Source organism: Coregonus clupeaformis, unplaced genomic scaffold (assembly GCF_020615455.1).
Source record: "Coregonus clupeaformis isolate EN_2021a unplaced genomic scaffold, ASM2061545v1 scaf0122, whole genome shotgun sequence".
Classification (NCBI taxonomy): domain Eukaryota; kingdom Metazoa; phylum Chordata; class Actinopteri; order Salmoniformes; family Salmonidae; genus Coregonus; species Coregonus clupeaformis.
The window spans coordinates 581396-601205 of record NW_025533577.1 but is presented as its reverse complement, the minus strand read 5'-3'; the positions used below and the strand labels follow the sequence as shown (position 1 = coordinate 601205).

At 40.4% G+C, this 19810-nt stretch overlaps 1 pseudogene; it reads right to left on the bottom strand.

The window, feature by feature from the left end:
• LOC121556149 overlaps positions 1-19810 on the bottom strand; it is a 128715-nt pseudogene that overhangs the window by 89226 nt on the left and 19679 nt on the right.

Genomic DNA, 19810 nt, shown 5'->3' with positions numbered 1-19810 from the left:
CAATTATTACTACAGAGGACAGAGAGACACTAGTATTACTACAGAGACACTAGTATTACTACAGAGGACAGAGAGACACTAGTATTACTACAGAGAGACACTAGTATTACTACAGAGATACTAGTATTACTACAGAGAGACACTAGTATTATTACAGAGGACAGAGAGACACTAGTATTACTACAGAGACACTAGTATTACTACAGAGACACTATTATTACTACAGAGAGACACTAGTATTACTACAGAGACACTAGTATTACTACAGAGACACTAGTATTACTACAAAGAGACAAAATTATTACTACAGAGGACAGAGAGACACTAGTATTACTACAGAGACACTAGTATTACTACAGAGGACAGAGAGACACTAGTATTACTACAGAGAGACACTAGTATTACTACAGCGATACTAGTATTACTACAGAGAGACACTAGTATTATTACAGAGGACAGAGAGACACTATTATTACTACAGAGACACTAGTATTACTACAGAGACACTATTATTACTACAGAGACACTAGTATTACTACAGAGATACACTAGTATTACTACAGAGACACTAGTATTACTACAGAGACACTAGTATTACTACAAAGAGACAAAATTATTACTACAGAGGACAGAGAGACACTAGTATTACTACAGAGACACTAGTATTACTACAGAGGACAGAGAGACACTAGTATTACTACAGAGAGACACTAGTATTACTACAGAGATACTAGTATTACTACAGAGAGACACTAGTATTATTACAGAGGACAGAGAGACACTAGTATTACTACAGAGAGACTAGTATTACTACAGAGACACTAGTATTACTACAGAGGACTGAGAGACACTAGTATTACTACAGAGACAATAGTATTACTACAGAGGACAGAGAGACACTAGTATTACTACAGAGACACACTAGTATTACTACAGAGAGACACTGGTATTACTACAGAGGACAGAGAGAAACTAGTATTACTACAGAGACAATAGTATTACTACAGAGAGACACTAGTATTACTACAGAGAGACACTATTATTACTACAGAGGACAGAGAGACACTAGTATTACTACAGAGAGACAATAGTATTACTACAGAGAGACACTAGTATTACTACAGAGGACAGAGATACACTAGTATTACTACAGAGAAACACTAGTATTCCTACAGAGGACAGAAATACACAAGTATTACTACAGAGAGACACTAGTATTACTACAGAGGACAGAGAGACACTAGTATTACTACAGAGAGACTAGTATTACTACAGAGACACTAGTATTACTACAGAGGACTGAGAGACACTAGTATTACTACAGAGACAATAGTATTACTACAGAGGACAGAGAGACACTAGTATTACTACAGAGAGACACTAGTATTACTACAGAGACACTAGTATTACTACAGAGAGACTAGTATTATTACAGAGGACAGAGAGACACTAGTATTACTACAGAGACACTAGTATTACTACAGAGAGACACTAGTATTACTACAGAGAGACACTAGAATTACTACAGAGGACAGAGAGACACTAGTATTACTACAGAGACACTAGTATTACCACAGAGGACATAGAGACACTAGTATTACTACAGAGAGACACTAGTATTACTACAGAGACACTAGTATTACTACAGAGAGACACTAGTATTACTACAGAGAGACACTAGTATTACTAAAGATACACTAGTATTACTACAGAGAGACACTAGTATTACTACAGAGAGACACTAGTATTACTACAGAGGACAGAGAGACACTAGTATTACTACAGAGAGACACTAGTATTACTACAGAGAGACACTAGTATTACTACAGAGACACTAGTATTACTACAGAGAGACACTAGTATTACTACAGAGAGACACTAGTATTACTACAGAGAGACAATAGTATTACTACAGAGACACTAGTATTACTACAGATAGACACTATTATTACTACAGAGGACAGAGAGACAGTAGTATTACTACAGAGAGACAATAGTATTACTACAGAGAGACACTAGTATTAGTACAGAGAGACACTAGTATTACTACAGAGAGACAATAGTATTACTACAGAGAGACACTAGTATTACTACAGAGGACAGAAATACACAAGTATTACTACAGAGAGACACTAGTATTACTACAGAGGACAGAGAGACACTAGTATTACTACAGAGAGACTAGTACTACTGAGACACTAGTATTACTACAGAGAGACACTAGTATTACTACAGAGAGACACTAGTATTACTACAGAGACACTAGTATTACTACAGAAACACAAATTACTACAGAGAGACACTAGTATTACTACAGAAAAACTACAATTACTACAGAGAGACACTAGTATTACTACAGAGAGACACTAGTATTACTACAGAGAGACACTAGTATTACTACAGAGACAATAGTATTACTACAGAGACACTAGTATTACTACAGAGACACTAGTATTACTACAGAAACACTACAATTACTACAGAGAGACACTAGTATTACTACAGAGAGACACTAGTATTACTACAGAGAGACACTAGTATTACTACAGAGAGACACTAGTATTACTACAGAGAGACACTAGTATTACTACAGGAGGACAATAGTATTACTACAGAGACACTAGTATTACTACAGAGACACTAGTATTACTACAAAGAGACAAAATTATTACTACAGAGGACAGAGAGACACTAGTATTACTACAGAGACACTAGTATTACTACAGAGGACAGAGAGACACTAGTATTACTACAGAGAGACACTAGTATTACTACAGCGATACTAGTATTACTACAGAGAGACACTAGTATTATTACAGAGGACAGAGAGACACTATTATTACTACAGAGACACTAGTATTACTACAGAGACACTATTATTACTACAGAGACACTAGTATTACTACAGAGATACACTAGTATTACTACAGAGACACTAGTATTACTACAGAGACACTAGTATTACTACAAAGAGACAAAATTATTACTACAGAGGACAGAGAGACACTAGTATTACTACAGAGACACTAGTATTACTACAGAGGACAGAGAGACACTAGTATTACTACAGAGAGACACTAGTATTACTACAGAGATACTAGTATTACTACAGAGAGACACTAGTATTATTACAGAGGACAGAGAGACACTAGTATTACTACAGAGAGACTAGTATTACTACAGAGACACTAGTATTACTACAGAGGACTGAGAGACACTAGTATTACTACAGAGACAATAGTATTACTACAGAGGACAGAGAGACACTAGTATTACTACAGAGACACACTAGTATTACTACAGAGAGACACTGGTATTACTACAGAGGACAGAGAGAAACTAGTATTACTACAGAGACAATAGTATTACTACAGAGAGACACTAGTATTACTACAGAGAGACACTAGAATTACTACAGAGGACAGAGAGACACTAGTATTACTACAGAGACACTGGTATTACTACAGAGGACATAGAGACACTAGTATTACTACAGAGAGACACTAGTATTACTACAGAGACACTAGTATTACTACAGAGAGACACTAGTATTACTACAGAGAGACACTAGTATTACTACAGAGACACTAGTATTACTACAGAGAGACACTATTATTACTACAGAGGACAGAGAGACACTAGTATTACTACAGAGAGACAATAGTATTACTACAGAGAGACACTAGTATTACTACAGAGGACAGAGATACACTAGTATTACTACAGAGAAACACTAGTATTCCTACAGAGGACAGAAATACACAAGTATTACTACAGAGAGACACTAGTATTACTACAGAGGACAGAGAGACACTAGTATTACTACAGAGAGACTAGTATTACTACAGAGACACTAGTATTACTACAGAGGACTGAGAGACACTAGTATTACTACAGAGACAATAGTATTACTACAGAGGACAGAGAGACACTAGTATTACTACAGAGAGACACTAGTATTACTACAGAGACACTAGTATTACTACAGAGAGACACTAGTATTACTACAGAGAGACACTAGTATTACTACAGAGAGACAATAGTATTACTACAGAGACACTAGTATTACTACAGAGAGACACTATTATTACTACAGAGGACAGAGAGACACTAGTATTACTACAGAGAGACACTAGTATTACTACAGAGAGACACTAGTATTACTACAGAGAGACACTAGTATTACTATTCTTGAACAAGGCCATTCTTGAACATATTACTATGATTTATGTATAACTTTTGTATGACTGAAGCTTTTAGTGATAGGTCTAATGCTTTAATATTTAATAATTTCTGTCCTCCGAATTCATATTCATTATATAAATATGCTCTTTTAATTTTGTCTGGCTTGCCGTTCCAAATAAAATTGAATATTTTTTTCTCATATAATTTTTAAAAACTGTTCGCTAGGCGTAGGCAAGACCATAAGCAAATAGGTAAACTGGGATAATACTAAAGAGTTAATCAGGGTGATTTTTCCAGAAATTGACAGGTATTTACCTTTCCATGGTAGCAAGATCTTATCTATTTTTGCTAACTTTCTATTAAAATGTATTGAAGTGAGATGGTTTATTTCCTTTGGGATATGTATTCCGAGTATATCCACATCACCATCAGTGGTAATGTAATTGTATTTTTTAGTGATCCAATACGTAATATAGTACATTTGTCATAATTATTTCAGCTTTTATTTATTTCATCACATTCCCAGTGGATCAGAAGTTTACATACACTCAATTTGTATTTGGTAGCATTGCCTTTAAATTGTTTAACTTGGGTCAAACGTTTCGGGAAGCCTTCCACAAGCTTCCCACAATAAATTGGGTGAATTTTGGCCCATTCCTCCTGACAGAGCTGGTGTAACTGAGTCAGGTTTGTAGGCCTCCTTGCTCGCACACGCCTTTTCAGTTCTGCCCACAGATTTTCTATAGGATTGAGGTCAGGGCTTTGTGATGGCCACTCCAATACCTTGACTTTGTTGTCCTTAAGCCATTTTGCTACAACTTTGGAAGTATGATTGTGGTCATTGTCCATTTGGAAGACCCATTTGCTACCAAGCTTTAACTTCCTGACTGATGTCTTGAGATGTTGCTTCAATATATCCACATAATTTTCCTTCCTCATGATGCCATCTATTTTGTGGAGTGCACCAGTCCCTCCTACAGCAAAGCAAACCCCCAACAGCATGATGCTGCCACCCCCGTGCTTCACGGTTGGGATGGTGTTCTTCAGCTTGCAAGCCTTCCCCTTTTTCCTCCAAACATAATGATGGTCATTATGGCCAAACAGTTCTATTTTTGATTCGTCAGACCAGAGGACATTTCTCCAAAAAGTACGATCTTTGTCCCCATGTGCAGTTGCAAACCGTAGTCTGGCTTTTTAATGGTGGTTTTGGAGCAGTGGCTTCTTCCTTGCTGAGCGGCCTTTCAGGTTATGTTGATATAGGACTCGTTTTACTGTGGATATAGATACTTTTCCTCCAGCATCTTCACAAGGTTCTTTGCTGTTGTTCTGGGATAGATTTGCACTTTTCGCACCAAAGAACGTTCATCTCTAGGAGACAGAACGCATCTCCTTCCTGAGCGGTATGAATGTTGCGTGGTCCCATGGTTTTTATACTTGCGTACTATTGTTTGTACAGATGAATGTGGTACCTTCAGGCATTTGGAAATTGCTCCCAAGGATGAACCAGACTTATGGAGGTCTACACATTTTTTTCTGAGGTCTTGGCTTATTTCTTTTGATTTTCCCATGATGTCAAGCAAAGAGGCACTGAGTTTGAAGGTAGGCCTTGAAATACATCCACAGGTACACCTCCAATTGACTCAAATAATGTCAATTAGCCTATCAGAAGCTTCTAAAGCCATGACATCATTTTCAGGAATTTTCCAAGCTGTTTAAAGGCACAGTCAACTTAGTGTATGTAAACTTCTGACCCACTGGAATTGTGATACAGTGAATTATAAGTGAAATAATCTGTCTGTAAACAATTGTTGGAAAAATTACTTGTGTCATGCACAAAGTAGATGTCCTAACCGACTTGCCAAAACTATAGTTTGTTAACAAGACATTTGTGGAGTGGTTGAAAAACAAGTTTTAATGACTCCAACCTAAGTGTACAGTGGGGAAAAAAAGTATTTAGTCAGCCACCAATTGTGCAAGTTCTCCCACTTAAAAAGATGAGAGAGGCCTGTAATTTTCATCATAGGTACACGTCAACTATGACAGACAAAATGAGAAAAAAAATTCCAGAAAATCACATTGTATGATTTTTTATGAATTTATTGGCATATGATGGTGGAAAATAAGTATTTGGTCAATAACAAAAGTTTCTCAATACTTTGTTATATACCCTTTGTTGGCAATGACACAGGTCAAACGTTTTCTGTAAGTCTTCACAAGGTTTTCACACACTGTTGCTGGTATTTTGGCCCATTCCTCCATGCAGATCTCCTCTAGAGCAGTGATGTTTTGGGGCTGTCGCTGGGCAACACAGACTTTCAACTCCCCTCCAAAGATTTTCTATGGGGTTGAGATCTGGAGACTGGCTAGGCCACTCCAGGACCTTGAAATGCTTCTTACGAAGCCACTCCTTCGTGCCCGGGCGGTGTGTTTGGGATCATTGTCATGCTGAAAGACCCAGCCACGTTTCATCTTCAATGCCCTTGCTGATGGAAGGAGGGTTTCACTCAAAATCTCACGATACATGGCCCCATTCATTCTTTCCTTTACACGGATCAGTCGTCCTGGTCCCTTTGCAGAAAAACAGCCCCAAAGCATGATGCTTCCAACCCCATGCTTCACAGTAGGTATGGTGTTCTTTGGATGCAACTCAGCATTCTTTGTCCTCCAAACATGACGAGTTGAGTTTTTACCAAAAAGTTATATTTTGGTTTCATCTGACCATATGACATTCTCCCAATCCTCTTCTGGATCATCCAAATGCACTTCAGACGGGCCTGGACATGTACTGGCTTAAGCAGGGGGACACGTCTCGCACTGCAGGATTTGAGTCCCTGGCGGCGTAGTGTGTTACTGATGGTTGGCTTTGTTACTTTGGTCCCAGCTCTCTGCAGGTCATTCACTAGGTCCCCCCCGTATGGTTCTGGGATTTTTGCTCACCGTTCTTGTGATCATTTTGACCCCACGGGGTGAGATCTTGCGTGAGCCCCAGATCGAGGGAGATTATCAGTGGTCTTGTATGTCTTCCATTTCCTAATAATTGCTCCCACAGTTGATTTCTTCAAACCAAGCTGCTTACCTATTGCAGATTCAGTCTTCCCAGCCTGGTGCAGGTCTACAATTTTGTTTTTGGTGTCCTTTGACAGCTCTTTGGTCTTGGCCATTGTGAAGTTTGGAGTGTGACTGTATGAGGTTGTGGACAGGTGTCTTTTATACTGATAACAAGTTCAAACAGGTGCCATTAATACAGGTAACGAGTGGAGGACAGAGGAGCCTCTTAAAGAAGAAGTTACAGGTCTGTGAGAGCCAGAAATCTTGCTTGTTTGTAGGTGACCAAATACTTATTTTCCACCATAATTTGCAAATAAATTCATTAAAGATCCTACAATGGGATTTTCTGGATTTTTTTCTCTCAATTTGTCTGTCATAGTTGATGTGTACCTATGATGAAAATTACAGGCCTCTCTCATCTTTTTAAGTGGGAGAACTTGCACAATTGGTGGCTGACTAAATACTTTTTTTCCCCACTGTATGTAAACTTCCGACTTCAACTGTATGTACCTAGGATGCTGTATATAACATTTTAATATATTAAAACAAAGAGATATATTTGTCCAGCTTTTACTGCTATGGTTGCAGATGTGCATAATATGCTACGTCCCTAATCAAAAAGTATTTAATAACTCCAAATACCACTTTATGACTGACTTGTGACCATTTCCCTTGCTAGTGTGATTGTATTGACATTCCCAGCCATAGTTTAGTCATTGAAACTGAAACGGTGCATCCCGAATGGGTTGTGGAAGCAAACAATGTACGCAGCCGTCATACCTTGGGACCACGCAGCCGTCATACCGCTCAGGAAGGAGACGCGTTCGGTCTCCTAGAGATGAACGTACTTTGGTGTGAAAAGTGCAAATCAATCCCAGAACAACAGCAAAGGATCTTGTGAAGATGCTGGAGGAAATAGGTACAAAAGTATCTATATCCACAGTAAAACGAGTCCTATAGCAACATAACCTTGGGTTAACATCCAAGATGGCGTAGTGGTGCGGTCGTTTTATTATCTGTGTCCTTGTGTAAATAGCCAGTTTTTTTGTTTTTTGTCTCTTTTGTATATATTTCTCAATTTTACTTTTCATTCTTTAACTAAATATACTTTCCTGCAACCCACCTCACCCAACGTGGAAAGGATTCTATTATTTCTTTATAACTTATATCAAGAACCTTAAGCTAAAACTAGCCTAGCTGCAACCGAATGGCTACTTGCAATTAGCCACCGTTAGCGTCTTCACCATTGTCTGTGGCACTACCCACCAGCCAGCTCTAGCTCTAGCCTGGACAATTTGTCGGCCAGTCTGCACAGCGTGCTATCGACCCAGAGCATATCGGACTTTCTGCCGGAATCACTGGACCCTAGCGCCGGATCATCGCAACCAGCTAGCTGCAACCAAATGGCTGTTGTCGTTGCCTAATTGCCATTGCCCCTTAGCAAGACCAGTTAGCCTTGAGCTAGCCTTGAGCTAGCCTTGAGCCAGGCCCATCTCCCGGTTACCTACCTCTCTGTCAACCCGGACGGGACCTCCTAGTGTTGACACGGAGCCCCGCCGATCCAACACGACTGGTTTGCCGATGAAATCGTCTGATGTGGTTTCAACAGCTTCCCATTACGACGTCGACAACGAAGATCCATCTGCTATCCCCGGCCCGCTAACACATGCAAGCCGGGCCTCTTGCTCACCAGTGCTGTAGCAGCCCCCGAACTACCTCCGAACTCTCCTATTGCTGTTCACCGGACCTTATGATAACCCAGCTATACAGCTGATGCCTGCTGGCCTGTTCCTTAATACGGTACCGCATCCTGTTTATGTTTAGCCTCAGCCCAAACTGTCGCCATTACCAGCTGTTGTCTTAGCTCTCTCGAATAACACCTGTGATTGCTTTGTGCCTCTCTCCCATGTCAATATGCCTTGCTTATTGCTGTTTCGGTTATTTCATATTGTACTATTTCACTGTAGATCCCCCAGCCCAGCTCAACCTGCCTTAGATGGCTCCTTTGTCCCACCCCCCATACACGCAGAGACCGACTCAATCGGTTCCTCCAGTGATGCTCTCTCTTTCATCGTTACCCAACTTTTAGGTTTATCTCCACTGTACTCATATCCTTCCATATCCTTGTCTGTACGCCAACCCTGATGTTCTAGCAGTGTCTGAATCCTGGCTCAGGAAGACCACCAAAAATTCTGAAATGTCCATCCCCAACTATAACATTTTCCGTCTAGATAGAACTGCCAAAGGGGGTGGAGTTGCAATCTACTGTAGAGATAGCCTGCAGAGCTCTATCATACTATCCAGGTCTGTGCCCAAACAGTTTGAGCTTCTACTTCTAAAAATCCACCTTTCCAGAAATAAGTCTCTCACTGTTGCCGCTTGCTACAGACCCCCCTTAGCCCCGAGCTGTGCCCTGGACACCATATGTAAATTGATTGCCCCCCATCTATCCCCAGAGTTCGTACTGCTTGGTGACCTAAACTGGGATATGCTTACAGTGAGGGAAACAAGTATTTGATCCCCTGCTGATTTTGTACGTTTTCCCACTGACAAAGACATGATCAGTCTATAATTTTAATGGTAGGTTTATTTGAACAGTGAGAGACAGAATAACAACAACAAAATCCAGAAAAATGCATGTCAAAAATGTTATAAATTGATTTGCATTTTAATGAGGGAAATAAGTAATTGACCCCTCTGCAAAACATGACTTAGTACTTGGTGGCAAAACCCTTGTTGGCAATCACAGAGGTCAGACGTTTCTTGTAGTTGGCCACCAGGTTTGCACACATCTCAGGAGGGATTTTGTTCCACTCCTCTTTGCAGATCTTCTCCAAGTCACTAAGGTTTCAAAGCTGACGTTTGGCAACTCGAACCTTCAGCTCCCTCCACAGATTTTCTATGGGATTAAGGTCTGGAGACTGGCTATGCCACTCCAGGACCTTAATGTGCTTCTTCTTGAGCCACTCCTTTGTTGCCTTGGCCGTGTGTTTTTGGGTCATTGTCATGCTGGAATACCCATCCACAACCCATTTTCAATGCCCTGGCTGAGGGAAGGAGGTTCTCACCCAAGATTTGACGGTACATGGCCCCGTCCATCGTCCCTTTGATGCAGTGAAGTTGTCCCCTTAGCACAAAAACACCCCCAAAGCATAATGTTTCCACCTCCATGTTTGACAGTGGGGATGGTGTTCTTGGGGTCATAGGCAGCATTACTCCTCCTCCAAACACGGCGAGTTGAGTTGATCCCAAAGACCTCGATTTTGGTCTCATCTGACCACAACACTTTCACTCAGTTCTCCTCTGAATCATTCAGATGTTCATTGGCAAACTTCAGACGGCCCTGTATATGTGCTTTCTTGAGCAGGGGGACCTTGCGGGCGCTGCAGGATTTCAGTCCTTCACGGCGTAGTGTGTTGCCAATTGTTTTCTTGGTGACTATGGTCCCAGCTGCCTTGAGATCATTGACAAGATCCTCCTGTGTAGTTCTGGGCTGATTCCTCACCGTTCTCATGATCATTGCAACTCCACGAGGTGAGATCTTGCATGGAGCCCCAGGCAGAGGGAGATTGACAGGTCTTTTGTGTTTCTTCCATTTGCGAATAATTGCACCAACTGTTGTCACCTTCTCACCAAGCTGCTTGGCGATGGTCTTGTAGCCCATTCCAGCCTTGTGTAGGTCTGACATCCTTGGAGAGCTCTTTGGTTTTGGCCATGGTGGGGAGTTTGGAATCTGATTGACTGATTGCTTCTGTGGACAGGTGTCTTTTATACAGGTAACAAGCTGAGATTAGGAGCACTCCCTTTAAGAGTGTGCTCCTAATCTCAGCTCGTTACCTGTATAAAAGACACCTGGGAGCCAGAAATCTTTCTGATTGAGAGGGGGTCAAATACTTATTTCCCTCATTAAAATGCAAATCAATATATAACGTTTTTGAAATGCGTTTTTCTGGATTTTGTTGTTGTTATTGTGTCTCTCACTGTTCAAATAAACCTACCATTAAAATTATAGACTGATCATTTCTTTGTCAGTGGGCAAACGTACAAAATCAGCAGGGGATCAAATACTTTTTTCCCTCACTGTAACACCCCGGCCAACCTACAATCTAAACTAGATGCCCTCAATCTCACACAAATTATCAACGAACCTACCAGGTACAACCCTAAATCTGTAAACATGGGTAACCTCATAGATATCATCCTGACAAATGTACACCTCCGCTGTCTTCAACCAGGATTTCAGCGATCACTGCCTTATTGCCTGCGTCCGTAATGGGTCCGCGGTCAAACAACCACCCCTCATCACTGTCAAACGCTCCCTAAAACACTTTAGCGAGCAGGCCTTTCTAATTGACCTGGCCCGGGTATCCTGGATGGATATTGACCTCATTCCATCAGTAGAGGATGCCTGGTTGTTCTTTAAAAGTGCTTTCCTCTCAATCTTAAATAAGTATGCCCCATTCAAAAAATTTAGAACTAAGAACAGATATAGCCCCTGGTTCTCCTCAGACTTGACTGCCCTTGACCAGCACAAAAACATCCTGAGGCGTACTGTTTTAGCATCGAACAGCCCCTCCGATATGCAACTTTTCAGGGAAGTCAGGAACCAATATACACAATCAGTTAGGAAAGCAAAGGCTAGCTTTTTCAAACAGAAATTTGCATCCTGTAGCACTATCTCCAAAACGTTTTGGGACACTGTAAAGTCCATGGAGAATAAGAGCACCTCCTCCCAGCTGCCCACTGCACGGAGGCTAGGAAACACTGTCACCACCGATAAATCTACAATAATCGAGAATTTCAACAAGCATTTTGCTACGGCTGGCCATGCTTTCCACCTGGCTACCACCACCCCGGCCACCCCCCCCCCCCCCCTTCTCCTTTACACAAATTCAGACAGCTGATGTTCTGAAAGAGCTGAAAAATCTGGACCCCTACAAATCAGCTGGGCTAGACAATCTGGACCCTTTCTTTCTAAAATTAGCCGCCGAAATTGTTGCAACACCTATTACTAGCCTGCTCAACCTCTCTTTCGTAACGTCTGAGATCCCCAGAGATTGGAAAGCTGCCGCGGTCATCCACCTCTTCAAAGGGGGTGACACTCTAGATCCAAACTGTTACAGACCTATATCCATCCTGCCCTGCCTTTCGAACGTTTTTGAAAGTAAAGTTAACAAACAGATCACCGACCATTTCGAATCCCACCGTACCTTCTCCGCTATGCAATCCGGTTTCCGAGCTGGTCATGGGTGCACCTCAGCCACGCTCAAGGTCCAAAACGATATTATAACCGCGATCGATAATAGACAGTACTGTGCAGCCGTCTTCATCGACCTGGCCAAGGCTTTCGACTCTGTCAACCACCGCATTCTTATTGGCAGACTAAATAGCCTTGGTTTCTCAAATGACTGCCTCTCTCATCTTTTTAAGTGGGAGAACTTGCACAATTGGTGGCTGACTAAATACTTTTTTCCCCCACTGTAGGCTACTCCATTTAATCTATTGAACTAGGCAAAACTATGCAATCTATTGAATTAGGCTACACTACTGTATTTAATCAATTGAACTAGGCTACACTACTGTATTTAATCTATTGAACTAGGCTACACTACTGTATTTAATCTATTGAACTAGGCTACACTATAAAATCTATTGAACTAGGCTACACTACTGTATTTAATCTATTGAACTAGGCTACACTACTGTATTTAATCTATTGAACTAGGCTACACTGCTGTATTTAATCTATTGAACTAGGCTACACTACTGTATTTAATCTATTGAACTAGGCTACAGTACTGTATTTAATCTATTGAACTAGGCTACACTACTGTATTTAATCTATTGAACTAGGCTACACTACTGTATTTAATCTATTGAACTAGGCTACACTACTGTATTTAATCTATTGAACTAGGCTACACTACTGTATTTATTCTATTGAACTAGGCTACACTACTGTATTTAATCTATTGAACTAGGCTACACTACTGTATTTAATCTATTGAACTAGGCTACACTACTGTATTTAATCTATTGAACTAGGCTACACTACTGTATTTAATCTATTGAACTAGGCTACACTACTGTATTTAATCAATTGAACTAGGCTACACTACTGTATTTAATCTATTGAACTAGGCTACACTACTGTATTTAATCTATTGAACTAGGCTACACTGCTGTATTTAATCTATTGAACTAGGCTACACTACTGTATTTAATCTATTGAACTAGGCTACACTACTGTATTTAATCTATTGAACTAGGCTACACTACTGTATTTAATCTATTGAACTAGGCTACACTACTGTATTTAATCAATTGAACTAGGCTACACTACTGTATTTAATCTATTGAACTAGGCTACACTACTGTATTTAATCAATTGAACTAAGCTACACTACTGTATTTAATCAATTGAACTAGGCTACACTACTGTATTTAATCTATTGAACTAGGCTACACTACTGTATTTAATCTATTGAACTAGGCTACACTACTGTATTTAATCTATTGAACTAGGCTACACTACTGTATTTAATCTATTGAACTAGGCTACACTACTGTATTTAATCTATTGAACTAGGCTACACTACTGTATTTAATCTATTGAACTAGGCTACACTACTGTATTTAATCTATTGAACTAGGCTACACTGCTGTATTTAATCTATTGAACTAGGCTACACTATAAAATATATTGAACTAGGCTACTCTATTGAATCTATTGAACTAGGCGGTGATGCAACCAGTCAGGATACTCTCGATGGTGCAGCTGTATAATTTTTTGAGGATCTGAGGACCCATGCCAAATCTTTTCAGTCTCCTGAGGGGGAATAGGCTTTGTCGTGCTCTCTTCACGACTGTCTTGGTGTGTTTGGACCATGATAGTTTGTTGGTGATGTGAACACAAAGGAACTTGAAGCTCTCAACCTGTTCCACTACAGCCCCGTCGATGAGAATGGGGGCGTGCTCAGTCCTCTTGTTTTTCCTGTAGTCCACAATCATCTCCTTTGTCTTGATCACGTTGAGGGAGAGGTTGTTATCCTGGCACCACACGGCCAGGTCTCTGACCTCCTCCCTATAGGCTGTCTCATCGTTGTCGGTGATCAGGCCTACCACTGTTGTGTCGTCGGCAAACTTAATGATGGTGTTGGAGTCGTGCCTGGCCATGCAATCATGGGTGAACAGGGAGTACAGGAGGGGACTGAGCACGCACCCCTGAGGGGGCCCCCGTGTTGAGGATCAGTGTGGCAGATGTGTTGTTACCTACCCTTACTACCTGGGGGCGGCCCGTCAGGAAGTCCAGGATCCAGTTGCAGAGGGAGGTGTTTAGTCCCAGGATCCTTAGCTTAGTGATGAGCTTAGAGGGCACTATGGTGTTGAATGCTGAGCTGTAGTCAATGAATAGCATTCTCACGTAGGTGTTCCTCTTGTCCAGGTGGGAAAAGGCAGTGTGGAGTGCAATAGAGATTGCATCATCTGTGGATCTGTTTGGGCGGAATGCAAATTGGAGTGGGGTCTAGGGTTTCTGGGATAATGGTGTTGATGTGAGCCATGACCAGCCTTTCAAAGCACTTCATGGCTACAGACGTCAGTTCTACGGGTCGGTATTCATTTAGGCAGGTTATCTTAGTGTCCTTTGGCACAGGAACTATGGTGGTCTGCTTGAAACATGTTGGTATTACAGACTCAGTCAGGGACATGTTGAAAATGTCAGTGAAGGCACTTGCCAGTTGGTCAGCCCATGCTCGGAGTACACGTCCTGGTAATCCGTCTGGCCCTGCGGCCTTGTGAATGTTGAGCTGCTTAAAAGTCTTACTCACATCGGCTACGGAGAGCGTGATCACAGTCATCCGGAACAGCTGGTGCTCTCATGCATGCTTCAGTGTTGCTTGCCTCGAAGCGAGCATAGAAGTGATTTAGCTCGTCTGGTAGGCTTGTGTCACTGGGCAGCTCGCGGCTGTGCTTCCCTTTGTAGTCTGTAATAGTTTTCAAGCCCTGCCACATCTGACGAGCATCAGAGCCGGTGTAGTAGGATTCAATCTTAGTCCTGTATTGACTCTTTGCCTGTTTGATGGTTCGTTGGAGGGCATAGCGGGATTTCTTATAAGCGTCCGGGTTAGAGTCCCGCTCTTGAATGCGGCAGCTCTACCCTTTAGCTCAGTGCGGATGTTTCCTGTAATCCATGGCTTCTGGTTGGGGTATGTACGTACGGTCACTGTGGGGACGACATCATCGATGCACTTATTGATGAAGCCAGTGACTGATGTGGTGTACTCCTCAATGCTGTCTGAAGAATCCCGGAACATGTTCCAGTCTGTGATAGCAAAACAGTCCTGTAGCTTAGCATCTGCGTCATCTGACCACTTTTTTATTAACCGAGTCACTGGTGCTCCCTGCTTTAGTTTTGGTTTATAAGCAGGAATCAGGAGGATAGAGTTATGGTCAGATTTGCCAAATGGATGGTGAGGGAGAGCTTTGTATGCATCTCTGTGTGTGGAGTAAAGGTGGTCTAGAGTTTTTTTTCCTCTGGTTGCACTAGAATAAACTACTGTATTTAATCTATTGAACTGGGATACAATATTTAATCTATTGAACTAGGCTACACTATTTAATCTATTGAACTAGGCTACACTATTTAATCTATTGAACTGGGATACAATATTTAATCTATTGAACTGGGATACAATATTTAATCTGTTGAACTAGGCTACACTATTTAATCTATTGAACTAGGCTACACTATTTAATCTATTGAACTGGGATACACTATTTAATCTATTGAACTAGGCTACACTATTTAATGTATTGAACTAGGCTACACTATTTAATCTGTTGAACTGGGATACAATATTTAATCTGTTGAACTAGGCTACACTATGTAATCTATTGAACTAGGCTACACTATTTAATCTATTGAACTGGGATACAATATTTAATCTATTGAACTGGGATACAATATTTAATCTGTTGAACTAGGCTACACTATTTAATGTATTGAACTGGGATACAATATTTAATCTATTGAACTGGGATACAATATTTAATCTGTTGAACTGGGATACAATATTTAATCTATTGAACTAGGCTACACTATTTAATCTATTGAACTAGGCTACACTATTTAATCTATTGAACTGGGATACAATATTTAATCTATTGAACTAGGCTACACTATTTAATGTATTGAACTAGGCTACACTATTTAATCTATTGAACTGGGATACAATATTTAATCTATTGAACTGGGATACACTATTTAATATATTGAACTGGGATACAATATTTAATCTATTGAACTAGGCTACACTATTTAATCTATTGAACTGGGATACAATATTTAATCTATTGAACTGGGATACACTATTTAATCTATTGAACTGGGATACACTATTTAATCTATTGAACTGGGATACAATATTTAATCTATTGAACTAGGCTACACTATTTAATCTATTGAACTGGGATACAATATTTAATCTATTGAACTGGGATACAATATTTTATCTATTGAACTGGGATACAATATTTTATCTATTGAACTGGGATACAATATTTAATCTATTGAACTAGGCTACACTATTTAATCTATTGAACTGGGATACAATATTTAATCTATTGAACTGGGATACAATATTTAATCTATTGAACTGGGATACACTATTTAATCTGTTGAACTAGGCTACACTATTTAATGTATTGAACTAGGCTACACTATTTAATGTATTGAACTGGGATACAATATTTAATCTATTGAACTGGGATACAATATTTAATCTATTGAACTAGGCTACACTATTTAATGTATTGAACTAGGCTACACTATTTAATGTATTGAACTGGGATACAATATTTAATCTATTGAACTGGGATACAATATGTTATCTATTGAACTGGGATACAATATTTAATCTATTGAACTGGGATACACTATTTAATCTATTGAACTGGGATACAATATTTAATCTATTGAACTGGGATACAATATTTAATCTATTGAACTGGGATACACTATTTAATCTGTTGAACTAGGCTACACTATTTAATGTATTGAACTGGGATACAATATTTAATCTATTGAACTGGGATACAATATTTAATCTATTGAACTGGGATACACTATTTAATCTGTTGAACTAGGCTACACTATTTAATGTATTGAACTGGGATACAATATTTAATCTATTGAACTGGGATACAATATTTAATCTATTGAACTGGGGTACAATATTTAATCTATTGAACTGGGATACACTATTTAATCTATTGAACTGGGATAAACTATTTAATCTATTGAACTGGGATACACTATTTAATCTATTGAACTGGGATAAACTATTTAATCTATTGAACTGGGATACAATATTTAATCTATTGAACTGGGATACACTATTTAATCTATTGAACTGGGATACAATATTTAATCTATTGAACTGGGCTACACTAATCCATTTCCTACTATCATGACCATCTTCAACATCAAATGGTATAAAATGAAAAAAACTGATCCAAGACCTTACAGCTGAAATTGGTTATCCTACAATATCAAAGGATCTTGCTATTTGAAATTGAGAAATGTGAAGTAATTTAGGAAAATCTAACAGGTATAGGGCATACACACGTTAACCTGACCAGTTTTAGTGATTTAGGCCTAGAGAAGAGTCATATCAGAAATCATATATGAGGATTAACAATTTTTTATATAGTTTCCTTAACTACTTTCTTCACAGTACCATTTCAAATAAAATCAAATCAAATTTTATTGGTCACATGCGCCGAATACAACAGGTGCAGACATTACAGTGAAATGCTTACTTACAGCCCTTAACCAACAGTGCATTTATTTTAAACAAAAAAAGTAAAAATAAAACAAACAAAAAAAAAGTGTTGAGAAAAAAAAGAGCAGAAGTAAAATAAAGTGACAGTAGGGAGGCTATATATACAGGGGGGTACCGTTGCAGAGTCAATGTGCGGGGGCACCGGCTAGTTGAGGTAGTTGAGGTAATATGTACATGTGGGTAGAGTTAAAGTGACTATGCATAAATACTTAACAGAGTAGCAGAGTATCACATTCCCAGTTGGTCAGAAGTTTACATACACTCAACTAGTATTTGGTAGCATTGCCTTTAAATTATTTAACTTGGGTCAAACATTTTGGGTAGCCTTCCACAAGCTTCCCACAATAAGTTGGGTGAATTTTGGCCCATTCCTCCTGACAGAGCTGGTGTAACAGAGTCAGGTTTGTAGGCCTCCTTGCTCGCACATGCTTTTACGGTTCTGCCCACACATTTTCTATAGGATTGGGGTCAGGGCTTTGTGATGGCCACTCCAATACCTTGACTTTGTTGTCCTTAAGCCATTTTGCCACAACTTTCAAATCAAAATCAAATCAAATTAAATTTTATTGGTCACATGCGCCGAATACAACAGGTGCAGACATCACAGTGAAATGCTTACTGACAGCCCTTAACCAACAGTGCATTTATTTTAAACAAAAAAAGTAAAAATAAAACAACTACAAAAAAAGTGTTGAGAAAAAAAAGAGCAGAAGTAAAATAAAGTGACAGTAGGGAGGCTATATATACAGGGGGGTACCGGTGCAGAGTCAATGTGCGGGGGAACCGGCTAGTTGAGGTAGTTGAGGTAATATGTACATGTGGGTAGAGTTAAAGTGACTATGCATAAATACTTAACAGAGTAGCAGCAGCGTAAAAAGGATGGGGTGGGGGGGCAGTGCAAATAGTCCGGGTAGCCATGATTAGCTGTTCAGGAGTCTTATGGCTTGGGGGTAGAAGCTGTTGAGAAGTCTTTTGGACCTAGACTTGGCACTCCGGTACCGCTTGCCGTGCGGTAGCAGAGAGAACAGTCTATGACTAGGGTGGCTGAAGTCTTTGACAATTTTGAGGGCCTTCCTCTGACACCGCCTGGTATAGAGGTCCTGGATGGCAGGAAGCTTTGCCCCAGTGATGTACTGGGCCGTACGCACTACCCTCTGTAGTGCCTTGCGGTCGGAGGCCAAGCAGTTGCCATACCAGGCGGTGATGCAACCAGTCAGGATGCTCTCGATGGTGCAGCTGTAGAATTTTTGAGGATCTGAGGACCCATGCCAAATCTTTTTAGTCTCCTGAGGGGGAATAGGCTTTGTCGTGCCCTCTTCACGACTGTCTTGGTGTGTTTGGACCATGATAGTTCGTTGGTGATGTGGACACCAAGGAACTTGAAGCTCTCAACCTGTTCCACTACAGCCCCGTCGATGAGAATGGGGGCGTGCTCAGTCCTCTTTTTTTCCTGTAGTCCACAATCATCTCCTTTGTCTTGGTCACGTTGAGGGAGAGGTTGTTGTCCTGGCACCACACGGCCAGATCTCTGACCTCCTCCCTAGGCTGTCTCATCGTTGTCGGTGATCAGGCCTACCACTGTTGTGTCGTCGGCAAACTTAATGATGGTGTTGGAGTCGTGCCTGGCCATGCAGTCATGGGTGAACAGAGAGTACAGGAGGGGACTGAGCACGCACCCCTGAGGGGCCCCCATGTTGAGGATCAGTGTGGCAGATGTGTTGTTACCTACCCTT